Source organism: Ostrinia furnacalis, unplaced genomic scaffold, assembly GCF_004193835.3.
Source record: "Ostrinia furnacalis isolate ACB-3 unplaced genomic scaffold, ASM419383v2 OfSCF1605, whole genome shotgun sequence".
Classification (NCBI taxonomy): Eukaryota; Metazoa; Arthropoda; class Insecta; order Lepidoptera; family Crambidae; genus Ostrinia; species Ostrinia furnacalis.
The window spans coordinates 123,073-138,711 of record NW_021131844.1 but is presented as its reverse complement, the minus strand read 5'-3'; the positions used below and the strand labels follow the sequence as shown (position 1 = coordinate 138,711).

General features: G+C 34.8%; 1 protein-coding gene across 2 annotated transcripts in view; it reads left to right on the top strand.

The window, feature by feature from the left end:
- The first annotated feature begins 360 nt into the window (after positions 1–360).
- NGR-A26 (neuropeptide receptor A26) overlaps positions 361–15,639 on the top strand; it is a 130,492-nt gene continuing 115,213 nt past the window's right edge. For both annotated transcript variants that reach the window (XM_028304906.1, XM_028304904.1), the window contains exon 1: positions 361–671. The gene's annotated coding sequence lies outside the window, so the exon portion shown is untranslated. The remainder of the gene's footprint in view (positions 672–15,639) is intronic.

The window sequence follows — 15,639 nt, the reverse complement described above, 5'->3', positions numbered from 1 at the left end:
TTTAGACCACAAGTGGCACTTATGATGTTGGTCGATTTTCCAGGAAATATTTATTACCTAAAAGTTAAAGTAAATATTATTATGTTTAATCACTATTTTAAACGGTCAAGTATTATTGATAAGATATTACGCTAGGAAGATGTGCTTGTAATGAAAAGTAATATAAAAAAATATACATTTATGAAAGCTGAAACTTTCGATCAAACTACAAAAGGTTTTCTCGAAACCGACTACTATCAAACTGTCTTCATTTCGAAATAGTTATCCTACAAAATATGAAACTAACTCACTGTCTACTTACTCGAACAGCTCTACATGTTTATTACTCCACTTGCTTACAGTGTTGTAGCCCTACCGGGATAGCCACAGATGAACCGACGAAGCGGGAGTTTAACTCCATACCGCCTCACTCGTAGTCAACCCGCGCCGTTGAGCGCCCGTGCCGACCAGTGCAAACGCGCGCGCGATTTTCCCGCCCAATTTTGACAACCGCAAAAACAAAAGAAAACATGTTTCTAAACGATGTGACTTGACAAAACTGTTTTGGCCAGTATTGTTTTTAAACTTTAAAAAAAGTTTGACTAACTTTTTTAGTGTTGAACGATGTAGATTAAAAAGTTTTAAAGTTTTTTTGTTTAGTGTCGTTTCGAAGCAGCAAGGAGGTTAATCTTGTAAGTAAATAACGAGTTAATGTTGCCATTATTTGCAAGCAGAATAATTACGAATAGCACCTGAACTCCTTGGAACATATTGACGCTATCATAATTGCTCCACTTATCTTGCATGATTTCAAGTTCATAATTTAGCTATTAAAGAGATTAGACACATGTTAAAATTACTTAGACCACTTATTATCACGTCGATGGTTATTTTGCGTCATAAAGTATCAGCTGCATAATTGAACAAAATGTTATAGCGACAGAGAAAAAAATTTAGACAGTTACACAGGCAGTAAATTCATATTGAGTAACCTATGATTTATCTAATGCTCTTCTGGTTGCTCAATAAATTATTCATACTTTTGAAACGCAATAATAACATGCCAGTTTCGCCGACTTTATTTCCTTCGCCCAACTTTTATAAAAACTTTTTAAGGTATTCTGACACAAATAAAAAGATAATTATATTCAAACAAAAGAATACGCACAAAAAGATAGCGACTAAAGTGAATCGTTAAAAGTCGTTTAATTTTTAATCAAGTTTTTGGCCTAAATTCAGACCGCAGAAAAATTAAGCATTAGGAGACCCAACAGCTCTCGCAAAATAAGGTTTTCCTTTTTTATTTAGGTTTTTGAATATTTAAGTAAGTCTGAATGTTGCCTTCCAGTTGCGTTATGTTTGTGATAAATGGATCGGTAGAGGAGTAGGTTTCATCTTACATTGGAAATGAATAAAAATAAATATAAATACCGAAGTTAGCAGACTGAGCAACTTTAATATTTATTGAAACACAGAAGTTATAATGTCATTACCTATCAATTTAAGAAGGAAAATGAAAATAATTTTATTTGACCATAAACAGGTATTTATAATTATATTAATTCGAATTATATGTACTTTTGTAATCAATCTACATGACCCGTAACTAACCTAAGCCTACCTAAAGGCTAGGTTACTATTCTGTGCGATAATTACATACAAAGATACAATTAAAATGTGATGGGATTTTAAATACAACTTGTATGAATAAAAACCGGCTCTACACGAATAAAGTTCTTAAAACCTTAATAACATTAACCTAATAGCTATAAGATCTATTATAAATGAAAATCCCAAAAACTAAGTAATATTTTTGATGGATTACTTAGCCGAAAATGGGTTTCATCATACTCTTATTTTATTATCTTTAAGAAGTGTCATCTGAGACAAATTTACCTCGGCCTAAGTTACTGGATTAAATTATAATCTACGCCAGAGCCTCGGGCAGGCCAGGCGAGAAAATTATCTTATAGATAAATATTTATAGCTTTTTTATGGGCATATTTTTGTAATATAGTGGTCACCTAAAGTTTATAATAACTATAATTGAAACTAATATCTTCAAGAAGATTATTGAAGCGAAAGTAGATCCATCTTTGTTTGTGGTAAGTTAGTGTTAACTGTTGAACCTCAAACATTTTTAAAACGCCTATGTGATGTACCGATTTTGACAATGTTGGTAAGTAAAGTAGGTAAGTAATACTTGGAAGAAGAATAGTTTTAGTCGTAAAAACTATTTTTAAGTATGTACCTATTATCAAACATCGTAACAAAAATATGGAACACAAGTTCGTATAGTAAACCCATCACTCACTGCTCAAATTAGTGAACTACTTAAACAAGGCCTTGGCAATAAATGAATATTTGTTTTCATAAGCAACTCTCTAATTTTGAAGAGAAATTCACTAGCTACCTAGAAACAAATTGAATAAATGTTCCTTAATAACAATGTAGTCGAAAATCGAAGGGCAAGATTATACCTTTTAGATATAGATTAGTGAATTCGATGGATGAAGTTTTGAAACAAGGGTATTATTTACCCATACATATTTGATTACGGGTCCTTACTTGTCTGTTTTATTTGCTTAGGTACAGAAATACGTACCTACATTATTTTATTGTTGATAATTGATGTTACTATGTATACTTAGGTACATACTCGTACAGTTACTATGAACCCAAATAATATGATGTTTCCTAAACATAAATAATGATAACAGCAAAAAGATTCTTAGTAAACTACTTATATACTTACCGATGAAAGGTGATAATGCTGAGGTGCCTCTAATTTAATAATTAGGTAAAGAAAAAGTAACAAAGTAGGTACATTGCAAAAAAAAAAATAGATAAATACGCTAGAAAAAAAAAAAAAACAGTCAAAGCACCTTGTGTCTAAAAATAATGATTTCTTTCTTCTAAGGATGCTTTCTAAAAGTCGAATTTGACGGAGCGTGCTTTTTGAAGAGAGGTTTCCGCGAAACGTGCTTTCGTCGAATAGATATTTCTGTTAACAGTGCATTCTGTGAACGATCGTATTCGTATCGGTAAAACATGATTCACTTTTCGTTATACACTCTACACTACGAATACGAACACTATTTTGTTTTTGCTTCAACGAGGAAGCTCTTGGTCTACATTTCACCTGATGGAAATTAATGATCAGGCAGAAGGTGAAAGGTTTTACTCAGAATCCTCATGCATACAGGAACTGGTTATCTATCCTCAAACTGTAACATTATGGCGACAGACTTGGATAAGATGGTAGCCGGCTAGGCGGACTTTAAGGCAAGCCCTATCACCAACCAAACCGAGTAGAAAAATTTGCTCTTTCTGGGAATTGAACCCTGGGACTTCTGGGTCTGAAGCAGAAGGTCTTACCACTAGACTACAAGGCGGTTGATATTCTAAGGCTAAGGCCCAGAACAGACGGTGAAACGCAACTGCAACGAAACTGCAACTGCTAGTTACTTTTGAGTTGCATCTAAGTTACTGCCATAGCTTCATCAGAATCATCAGAGTTGCTGTTTCGTTGCAGTTGCGTTTCACCGTCTGTTCTGGGCCTAAGTTATACACAAAAGAACTTTTACCGTAACTGTTACGATAACGGGTGTTTTTTGTATGGAGTTTGATAGATTTTTGACGTTTGTTAAAGTTAAAGTAAGATGGTGCAACCCAGCCTTAATGTTTTGTTTATAAGTGACCGCCCACACTTCACTACACTTTTCTTCTCACTAAAAGAAAACAGGTCATTCGATAGACCCGCGGGTGTACAGTAATTACGCGCTAGGCCGCCGATAGAAAGTGATCGCTGACAATATCCACGCACGGACAAACTGCACGATACATTTACCAAGAACATAATCGATTAGGATCCGAATAGGGAAAATAATCGAGAAAATCGACGAAAATGATGAGTCGATAGGAAAACGAAGCAAATGTACGGTCTAGTATTGTTCGTTGGCTACTTATTGCGGTTCATTGCATCTTTCATAGGCTCTGGTAAATTAGAGAGGGTCGAGCTCCGTAGTGGAGACTAAACAGCCTGATAATAAGTGTTATACTGATGGATTCTGTTTTCCTCTACATAATATTTATTTTCTACTTATGGATGTCCGAATTGGCAAACCCATCGAACAAAACCGTCGCGGGTTCAGATCGGGTCATGAAACATAAATGTACTTACTTAGCTACTTATGTAAATACGAGAATCATTTCAAAATTATTAATAGTGCTAATGAGGGTTTTCGCGATTGAAAAATCCGCCAGATGGCAATACGTAGACGCGAGGTCCAAATGCTGCATGATTGGTTATTTTTGACATGACATTGACAGATATGTCAAAATCCACCAATCACGCAGCATTTGGACCTAGCGTCTACGTATTACCATCTGTGTGCCTACCATAAGTTTACGTTAGGTGAGCTCGCTAGCGAATACGTCAAAAAATTATATGAAGATTTTATATCTTGAAAGTAGCCGCTAGGGGCGCTGCACAATATGTCATACATTTAAATGTCATTTTTTTACGCAGTCGCTAGCGAGCACACCTACCGTAAACTCATGGTAGGCACACAGATCGGGTCATGAAACATAAATGTACTTACTTAGCTACTTATGTAAATACGAGAATCATTTCAAAATTATTAATAGTGCTAATGAGGGTTTTCGCGATTGAAAAATCCGCCAGATGGCAATACGTAGACGCGAGGTCCAAATGCTGCATGATTGGTTATTTTTTGACATGACATTGACAGATATGTCAAAATCCACCAATCACGCAGATTTTTCAATCGTGAAAACCCTCATTCCAGTTCTTGGTCTTAAAATTACACAAATTATCTTACACAAGTAGGTATACCGCGACTAGATTAGGATAATATATGAAATCATATGAATTTACGTACATACATTGTTGTTCATGATTACATTTACTGCAAGATTGAAACCTGCAACAGCAGATCTAATTATAGTGTAAATATTATACTTATTACATTTTTTTATCATTAAATACAACTTGTGCTTAATTAGGTACGTAACATCAATTGCAGTTATTAAAATAAAACATAATAACAAAACAACAACATTAAACAAAATAATCTAAAGAAACACTGATTGATTAAACCAGTTTCACTTTTGAACGGCCGCAATGATACAATTTAAGTTGGTATTTGCCCGTTGACAAATGAACGCAATTAAAACCGCTCCGATTTCTCTCATTTTGAAAATAACACAGCAATACTTATGGCATTTTTCGCGTGACAGAATCATGTTAATGATACGCGAAATTCCATTAACATTGGTCAAAACGTACAATTTAAGTGGAATGCGTTTAAAATGTTGTAACTGCAATTTAAGGCTCAATTTTAAATTGTAACTTTTGGTGAATTTTGAGCAATTACATAATTAATTAAATATCAACGGGTATAAGGGCCAGTTTCAACAAAGAAAGGTGGCTGGTTACGGTAAAATTTATCTCTTAAATATCTCTATCTGAGATCTGTGAAATGAAAAGTTGGAGTTTATAAATGATGACAGGGATATCTTACGAAATAAAATCGTAACATCTGTCATTGTTTAGAGGCCTTTTCAAACACAATCTCTAAGTCAAATTGTTACTGACCAAAATATGGACTGCATTGTCTACAAATATTTTTTTTTATTTTTTTTTTAAATTTTAAGTCAACAATAAAATATTTTTTTTAAAATATCGTTACAAAAAATTGTTATTGCCAAAATCGAAAGTTTGGTCACAACAATAAATGGGTTGCAGTATAGACTTCGAAAGAAAATGATTTTCATTCGCATCGCTATGATTCTATCTTCGACGTCTTCCGACGACAAATCGCACTTTTTTCAACACTTTTCCTCGTTCTTATCAAAACCCATTGTCTGCTTGAAAGTGGGTTAGATGAAGTTAAACGTTACTTTTCCCCCAACAAGCAATTGTACTTAGGTAAGTGTGGGTTCACACTGCGGTCTGATTTAGAAGTCAATATTATGTTTTTATTCTTTGATGTTGATGTATTCTAATATGAGCAAGTTGATACACACGATAGTAATCTGCTTCCAGTAATAAAAAAATATAAGAAAGAAAAAAAACTTAACTTAAAATCTATAATTTGTATCATCTTAATGACTTTAACCTAATTAATTGTGAAGGATTAAAACTGCTTAAGACCTCAATGTTAACTTCTAAACTGAAGAATAAGCTGACACAAGACCAAAAATTCTCACTTACTAATTACAGTGACATGGTCAACATGGAAATCATTGGGGGAGGCCTATGTTTAGCAGTGGACGTCCTATGGCTAAAATGATGATGTAGTTACCTACAAAGTAATCATAACAAATATTATCGGACTGATTCGTGTGAAAGAAAAAAATGATTTCAAGTGTATGTGCATTTGCGTGATACAAATTAAAAAGAAATAAATAAATTCTCTATTTAATCATACGACGTTTCTAGGATTAATTAAAAACCAATGTAAACACTATAGATAAAATTAGAAGATGTGTGAGATGTGTCCCACTACGCTGGACTTTTGCAATGAATGTCGATTTTTTTATGTACCAATAGTAGTAGAAGGATCGTGAACTACGTTGTTGATCATTAACTTTGACTAGTCAGTTGTAATCCCGTACATTCGCTGAAATGCCTGTATATCAACGTAATGCAGTCGCTATTGAAATACAAACAAGCGCTTGGCGAAATTAGCAGCATTGAGATATCGAAATGATAGAATTTAGTATTAATTCAATGTGTTTAACACTAGAGCATAATAATCTCGAGAATTTCTGTATGTAATGTAACGTAGGCACTTATGGTACTTACGAATGGTACAATACAGGTACAATACAGGTAGGTTCAGTTTCGAAAGCATTTTCATCTATACTAAATTATTATAAAGCTGAAGAGTTTGTTTGTTTGTTTGTTTACTTGAACGCGCTAATCTCCGGAACTACTGGTCCGATTTGAAAAAAATTCTTTCAGTGTTAGATAGCCCATTTATTGAAGAAGGCAACATCACGCTACGATCAGTAGGAGCAGAGCAACAATGAAAAATGTTGCGAAAACGGGTTTTCATGCGTACGAAGTCGCGGGCACAGCTACTAGCTAGTATTATTAGGTATATGTTTGTTTCGTAAAAGCGTGACACTAGAACATGTCATAGATCGGCTCGTTATTCTGTTACAAGTAAATGCTCTTGTCTATACTCACCTTAAAGGACGGTGGCATACCAAACTAAGTACCTACTATGGCATTTCAAGTCTAATGTCCTGTCAACTATACTTGAAAGAAGATAAATCTATTGCCTCTCGAACATCAACATCCATCAAGGTTAGGCAAAAGAAACAAGGAAAGATTCCTAAAAAACAAAAAAAACCTTTCCTGCTTTCCAATAAAGGAAAATTCCAGATGTTGAACAAAGGACTATTATGAAGTAAAAAAAAATTCTTTTGATAAAAATGATTAGATTTTGCTTAATCAAGGAAAGTTCCAAATGACTGACCACTAAATTCCAAATATTCATTAAAAATAAATTGGTGAGATAATCCTTCTTGCTATTAAAACATATTTTCATGAATTCCAAGAAACTGATGATGTGGATTGTGGACCTACTATCCTAAAATAATATACACAATAGAGCAAGGTTTAGTATGCTTATTCCAATTGATGTAAAATTGACTATGAATATTCTTCATTAAGTAGCTATAAAGGAGCGTTTAGTACGAGTAAAACAATGCCTTAATTAACATGTTTTGCATAGAACTATAACCGAGATTAATTTTAACTACGATACTATCTCGCTTACATCAAGTACCTAAACCACTTTTTTTCGGGGAGAAAATGCATTGACATGCATACTACCCTGCGGAAGACCTCGAAGTTTCACCCAATGACGTCCACTGCTGGACAAAGGCTACCCCCAAGGCTTTCCATCCTGCGCTGCCCGCATCCAGGTTCCTCCCGCGACCTTTGCCAGATCGTTGGTCCACCTAGTAGGAGGCCTGCCCAGTGCCCACGGTACGTTTTCAAGCCAGTGCAGCAGAGGTGGCTGAAATAATGATGACAATGATAAGATCAGACATAAGACAGCAGACTACCTATAACATCTGTGTAACATTATATTGACCTTCTGTTACAGTACGAGTATGTATTGTTAATTATGAAAAATCTAAAACGTTAAAATAGCGGTATCGTTATAGCCAATGAGATGCTGTCATAGTGACATTGACAATACGTCAATGTCACACGAGAATCAAACGTCAGAATAGAGGGACGCGCGGAGACGACTCCGCGCGCTTTTGTGCTAAGTGATGAATTGTATCTAAATTAAGGCAATATAATGTGAAAGTTAAGTATCCAGTGTTTTATTTATGAGAATAGATCGACCGGCCTCTAACAGTATATTTAGTGATAATAATTGGGTGCTGAAATATTACATCCCTAACGAATGAATTATAGTTTGGAAAGGTAACGTGATTTATAGGACCCTCATTTATAATGTCTTTATCTTACTTTCGGAATTGATTTCTGATTGTTTTAAAAGGCCATTTGTAATACCGAAATGTAACTGTTCTTAAAAGGTATCGAAGTGAGGAATGGAAATTTAAAATTTCAATGTAAGTGGTATAAATGTACATACCGCCTGCCTTTTTTATCTTAAACGTTTGTGGGTTGTCTGTAAAAGATCGCTCCCTAGCGATAAGACCACCTAAATTGAGTCATTTTGATTTTTTGTTCTTTTTCTTTGTCAATTTAAAGATCAATGCAATAAGTATCTATTCGTAGACGAGATAGATAGATATCTATCTTTACTTTTGTTGAGCTTGATAGTGATACACCTACATGTAGGTACTTAATGTTGTCACCTTTGTTTCATCTAATTCCTCTTATCCTGTCGACAAAAAACCTACACAGTTTCAGCCCAAAACTCCGCTACAAGAGTGACGTTGTCAGCAGCATTAATTAAATCCTCCTGCGTGCAGTTTCATGTACCTACACTTTTATTATTTTACAACAAACACGTCAGAAAGATTGATGCAAAACTGCTGGCAAAGGCCTTTGATCGAAAAGGGATCGATACTCATTCCATCACAAAGCTCTATTATTTTTGCCACCGATTTTGAATCGATATAAATATGTTTGCAAAACGATTTCAAACAAAGACAAGGACTAGATTGCCTCCTTGGCTATGGGAGAGTTCCCACAGGAAATTCGAAATGTCATAAAGATTTAATAAGGAGCCTCCGCACAAATCGCAACCCCTTTGTGATTTTTCCCGAGAATTCGATATGATTTGCTTTGGTATGGTTTATTTACTTTCACTGACGTTTCTGAGAAACTAATTATACGGTTTTCTGGTTAGGTATAAGGTTAATTGATTTTGTTGTTTTTTTTTTGTAATTTATACGGGGTGGAATTTTGTAATGCCACCTGAAGGAAAATGTTCCTAAACTTTACCCAAAGAACACATACCTTTATTTTTGGAAAGAAAGAGAACTGCATTCAAAGGTTAAAACTGGGTTATCAGTATCAGTTAAAAAGGATGCTTTATTTGTAGAATCAGTCTGTCTTTTAATAATCACAAGGGCGGTCACTGACTCTGGTCTGGAGGTAAGCTCTAAGATCCTGTCTCCCTGCACATTGAGAGCGTTATCTCGCTCGACTCGCCGCAGTCTCGTGTGATCATACAATTATTTCGTTATCCTGAACTAAGCTTTAGCTACAACTTAATAAAGTTTGTTACTGTCTGTTTTACAATTTTGCAGTAATTTTAATTTAAAAGTTATCAATGTTTCAAATTAACGAGGTCAAAAATCTGCAGTTACGTTTTTCAGAAATTGCTTTCGTGCAACGAAATTGAATAGGAATAATATAGGACTGAATCCGGGACGACTGGCTTTTTTGAAGTAAATTCCGCACAGATAATGATACCCACAGCAAGTTTATTTCGTGCAAAGACCAAAAATTCGTGATAAGAACAAAACATCCTGACACATATAAAATAAATATTCTAGAGCCAGTTGGCTCTAGTTTCAGCCAAACAAAATTATTCTATTAAAATAATAAGTAGGAATTAAGTAATTAGCTACATTCAGCAATGTGTAGATACTATTTAGCGATTTTAGAATATCTATTGACAAATAATACAATAATTTGTACCAAAATGCTACACTGTTCTTAAATACCCCCAGTACCCTCATTTCCCGCGTGTGTTCCTAAGTTGAGCCCTAATTTTATAGCCTAGCTTTTTAGTCTATTTTACCGAGCAGAGCCGCGTAATGGGGTTACCCATTAGACTGGTATTGTTGTTTCAGTTAGCCGTCTGATTGCCTTGTTTTATGACTGGATTTGGAGATTTGATTTATTGAGGATTATTACAAAAATACTTTATTTTGCGAAAGCTCATGGATTTTTTTTGTTAAAGTCGCGAAAAATTCGTACTATAAAAGACATGTCATACTGGATGCGGTCTGTGGTCAGGTCAAAATAATCCCATGATGCGGGTTGCGTTCTTTTTGACCTGAACGTAGACCGTATTTTGTATGTCAAATCCATAAGGGCAACAGGGGAAGATAGTGAGTGTGCATAGTCGACAGTAGATATACACACCCTTATAAATAAAAATGTTACTCCTAGGATGAACACTGGATTAAAATGACATTTCCATACTAGGTAAATGACAACTTAAGCCAGAGATCAACTAGGATATAACTTTTATTGATAAGGGGGACAGAGTTTTGTTGTAAAATCACATCTGTTACAACTACTAAAGCTCTAGTTTATCTTGTCGTCGCTTGTACAGTCACGGAATGAAAAGGTTCGTCAGTTTTCAAATTGATTCCTTCAACGAATCGCGAGCACATATTATTACCTTTTGAAACTATGTTACAGAATAATCTCAAATTAGAGAAAATAATCTTTAATTGTTCGTCAGTAAGGTTCAAAATTATTCAGATCAAAGTTTTTTGACGATTTATCTTGTCAAGAAGATTATTATGATTGATAAACTAAAACCTTCTTGTTGGTTCAACCTGCCATTAATATGTCTATTAAATAAAAAAAACTATTGTCAATTGGTCCATGTCATCATTGCATTGCACTGATGGGATAGAAAAATAAACAAGCAAAACCTTATTCGTCAGCATACGTCATATTTATTTAAATGTTAGCAGCACTGTTTCTTGCACTGTTATGTTGGCAGATTTGACTCTTTGGTGCAAGCGAAAACCGACACTAAGGTGACGAACCTTTTCATTCCGCGACTGTACATACATGCATATTGTAGGTATCATGGATAACTTCAATGAATCCGTACTTAGTTGCATCCAAATCCACTCATCGTATGAACGAGTAACCGTAATTTCATTGCAGATGGGAAACAGCGGAAAATTTGTTGAACACGATCTACGGACCCTGAGGTTTCTATCGCGTGCAAATTGTAACAAAGGTACGTACGGGGAGTTGAACAGGGTTATAGTAGCTAGGATTGTTGGAATCGGCTATTTAAGAGTAGGGATGTTATGGATTTGTAGTTTCGGTTATGGATACGGTTACGGATAAAGGAATAATATTATACCGGTTTCGGTTACGGTAAGAATGCAAATTGCAATAGTTGTCCAAAACGGTTCATTCATGGCCACACACTTTACATCGAATAAAAAAATAAAAATTGATACTAGATTTTAAACTACTCTTAATCCGAAACTATCTGAAACTTTTGAATCGGTTATGGTTACAGTTATGGATATTTTATTATTTCGGATATCCGAAAGTTTCGCATACGGTTACGGATATCCATAACATCCCTGTTTTAGAGCTTATATTAAATGATAATATATTTCAGGCTACGACTCGCTTTATTGATGTTTTAAAGTAATGAAAACAAACCAATTATGTACTCAGGCGTTTTTAATTTTGATAGTTGTAATCATCATTAACGCTACACGCATGTCATTGGACATGGATTCCTTAACCATGTTATACGTACCTTTTTTTATCCACAACGAGGAAGCTCTTGGTCTGTATCTCACCTGATGATAAGTGATGATCAGGCCGAAAGTGGAAGCGAGCTTCACCCGGAATCCTCAACCACAGAGGAACTGGCTATCTTACCTCTAAATGCTGTTAACATTGTTGTAACCTGCATGTTAAAATCGGTAAAAAAAGAGGGAAAGGGAGTAAAGGACATTGGGAACTTTAATATGAGAAAATGCCCCACGGCGGACAAAGATGAAACGTATTTTATTTCAAAGCTTTATACTTGTAGGTATATTCACTTAAAGCGCTATGTTGTGAGATATGGGAATTCTGAGATATGACGAGTCTAAGTTGAAAATATATTTGTCTAAAATGATTTGATATTTTTACATGTTATGTTGTTTGGCATTGCAGAGTAACCAATAAAAGTAAATAAAATAATATAAATAAATAAAATAATATAAATAAATAAAATATTATAAATACTTAAATAATATTAGACAACATCTCATATATTACTCCAACCCAAAATAAGTAGCTAAGGCATTTGTGTTATGGAAATCGGGAACGACGAACCACAACACACCCAAACCAGAGACAATGTGAAAAGATCGTTTTCTATATTGTCCCGGCCGGAAATCGAACCCGGGACCTCAGGATTGGCCCGGCACACCTTGAAAACCGGTGTGTGCGCCTCTCCGCCACTGAGGTCGTCAAAAATGTTACTTAAATGTAAAATAAAATAAAATATTAAAACTTCATTTTCTCAATATTCCCATATAAGAGAGAAAAAAAATGCACGGAAATTCATTGGATATTAGTATGTATCATCTGTGATAGGTTTCGTTTGTGTCCGCTACTTTTCGAAAAGTGGGGCAAAAAGTTCCCAATGTCATTTAGGGTGCTTTTTATGAGGCACCTTTAGAAGAATATTTTAATTGTTTGCAGTGTCATGTGTTTTTAAGGTAAATGCACACCAGTTTAATAAGGAAATCTATTTGCTATTTATTTTTAAATAAAAAATATTAACGATCCTATTCATGATTAAAATGTTAAAAATATCAAAAGCCCTAATAAATGTTGTTAAAAATAGCAGCATCGTTTTATTATGTTTTGAACTCATCAATTTCATTATGGGATAAACTGTAAACATCATCCTCTTTAAAGACGGGGAAATTTAATTTTACCCTAATTAAAGGGAAGTTTTGAGCTGCTTCAAGTTCACTGCGTAGTTCAAACAACTCACCATCTTTTTATGTAGCTTTAGTCAAATTCTTCAAGTAGCTTTAAACATAATATTTTATGACTTAATTAGATTTCTTGAAATTTCTATTTTCGATTCTTGACCAAATGTTATTTTTGAGATAAAATTTTAACGGTAACAAGAAATGCGGTAAATCTGTGATGAAAGTTACTAAAGAACATATCCAGGAATCAGTAATTGAGTTAGTTTGCGGCGTTTCAATTTAGCACTTATTGATTTGAGTTATTATAAAGCTTATAATAAAATCTGTATAGTGTAAAAAAGTTATTTGTAACACAAGTAAGGCAGAGCAAGACTGGTCGTTGGAAATCCTTAGGGGAAGTCTTTGCCCAGCAGTGGACATCATTTGGCTGAAACGAACCAATGGACGAATATTAATTCCCCTTACTAATAAAGTCTACACGCTCGTTAAAAAGTGTTTTAAAATGATAACATTCAGTCTGGAAATTACATTTTAAAACAGTTTTCAACAGGCGTGTACCTTTTTATTAGTAAAGGTTTAGAGTCCAGATTTATAAAACTTTTTAAAACTTAAAGGACTATTTAACGATGACCCCTAGTTAAAATATTTCCCACTACCTACATCTTACAATTACAAACATCAACAAAGTATCCCTTACACAAACTGTTAAGGGTACATTAAGATTTGAGGGTTAACACCCTGTTCATTTACCAGAAAATTAGCGGTTAAGGATTCTAATTATGGAGTTTACAACAAGTTAACTTAACCCTCGTTTCTTAAACGTTTTGAAATTGTTACCCCTTGGGCCGCTTATTAATATTTCGTAGAACTGGTAGAACTCAACGGCTTACCACGCTTAACAGTTGAGCTACAAAAGTAACTCTTATTTTGTTGATAATAGGATTCCTTTTTTCATGTTTTTATTTTTGTTATGTGGACCTACACTACACGTGTTTTTTAGTTCAGTGTGGCTTAATATCAGAGTAAATACAAATATTCAAATTCTGAGTAAATAACCTTATTTGTTGATTTGAAACGCTGTCAATATTTTTTTTTATCCACAACAGACAAGCACTCTTGGCTTGCATCTCACTGATCGAAGCTGGAAGCGAGCTTCACCTAGACTTATTAGCTAGGATAAAATATTGGATTTCGTTGTCAAGACTATTCGCGAATTCACTAAAGGTAATTTCCCAAAACATTATCACATTATACTTATTGGATACGCTTATCTCAATAATAAATAAGTAAGTTGTTAAGTATGATAAGATCTTCAAATTCCAAACTAGAATCAACTATCAAACAATTTCGTTGTGCCATTGATTGCGAGTCTAAAGGACCTTACACACCAAGCCCGCCGACCGCTTTAATTCAAAGGACACGCAAGTCGTCAACTTTTGACACGTTGTCAAAGTCGCCGCCTCATCGACAGGTAGCGAGCTTGGTGTGTAGACTGCATTGGTTACTTCTAATAGAGAGAGATGAAACACTTTTTAATTCATCATCATCAACAGCCCTTTACAGCCCACTGCTGCACTATGAGCCACCCCCACTTTAATGGAGGGTTTTGCCATAATATCCACGATTGGCAGACGGATTGGAGACCGTTCTTCGATCGTTTCTAATAATTGTGACATTATAATGATTGTATATCTTTAGTTGCTTCTAGATAACTTTCTTATAAATCAGATTTGTTCCCTAATATCCCGGATCCCAAAACTGTTCTCATAAACACTAGACAAGTTTAGTGTTATTGTTCATATCATCAGAGTTAATAACAGCACTCATTCAGCGTCACAATAGCTGAAGGCGATATATCAAGACGACCATTCAGGCAAGAAACAACGTCAGATCAACTGTCCCGGATACTCGCGCCACTCGCTGTACGGATTATAATTGGCTGGGATGGCAGCCACAAAGATGCGAATAGTCTTGAAGTGGGCCGCAATTTTTTTTCGAAAAGCCTCGAAAGCCTAGAAAATCTTTATTTGTTATATAATTAAATATGCTTGTGTTACGAGTCTGTTCACCGCAATTATTAATACTCGAGCGCCTGCGGCCAGTTCTATTTCATGTATGATAAAAATTTGCCTAAAATTCATCCTTAGGCTGCATAAATTAACGTCTTCCGCCCTTAAATAAAGTGCATCACTATAAAAATCAGAGTTGATTATTTAAATAAAACCAGCCTCTGATTTTATTCATGCCACTAACATCTTACAAGTTTGAAAGTCTCACAGTGTGGTGGCGTTAAGTTTACAAACTTTGCATCATTTTGTTGCACGTATCGATTATTTGTTCCTCGAGCAAGAATGCAGGCACACGCGAACTGATTAGGAACTTTCTTCATCTACGTCGGCAAGAGAGTAAAGCTGAGTTGCACCACCTAACTTTGACCGTAACTATAACGATAACCGGTGTTTATTGTATGGATTTTGACAGATTTTT